Source organism: Sinocyclocheilus rhinocerous, unplaced genomic scaffold, assembly GCF_001515625.1.
Source record: "Sinocyclocheilus rhinocerous isolate Xijiao unplaced genomic scaffold, SAMN03320098_v1.1 scaffold9140, whole genome shotgun sequence".
Taxonomy (NCBI): domain Eukaryota; kingdom Metazoa; phylum Chordata; class Actinopteri; order Cypriniformes; family Cyprinidae; genus Sinocyclocheilus; species Sinocyclocheilus rhinocerous.
The window spans coordinates 2,256-2,822 of NW_015644429.1; positions in this window are offsets into that span (position 1 = coordinate 2,256).

Here is a 567-nt window from a genome sequence, read left to right on the forward strand (position 1 = left end):
ATAATGCAAAGTTTAGAGAGACTTTAATACAATATTTATTTATTTATTTTACTCACTCACATGAAAGTTTGCACTTGAAAAACTATTAATAAAATGGCTTGTTTGTAAGGTCGCCACATGTTCATAATTTGACTACCGTTCTGTTTCTGCAGGTGTTGACATGGTTACTGTTTATCTATAAAATATAAGCTAAAGCTCTGACCCTTTCAATCAATAAAAAGCTTCACGTCGCAGTGCATAATGGGTGCCATCATAGCACAAAAATCATCCATGTTTCCCAGCATGCATTGTGGCATGAATAAATTATGCAGCTAAATGATCATTTAGCTGCATTATTTAATTATTATTATTATTATTATTATCATTGTTGTTGTGAGTTTTCAGTAGCTTGTTTTGTGAGGTTCAGAGTTGATCTGTTTATCTGAATGTTTGTTGATTGTCACCATTGCTGAGGTTTGTATGGTGTGTGTTGACATCTCAGTGCATCTCAATAACCAGTGAAAAATTCTTGCACAGAGATGTTATTGCATCTTTGAGAGGTGATCTCTGTTCATCTAGTCACAGTGT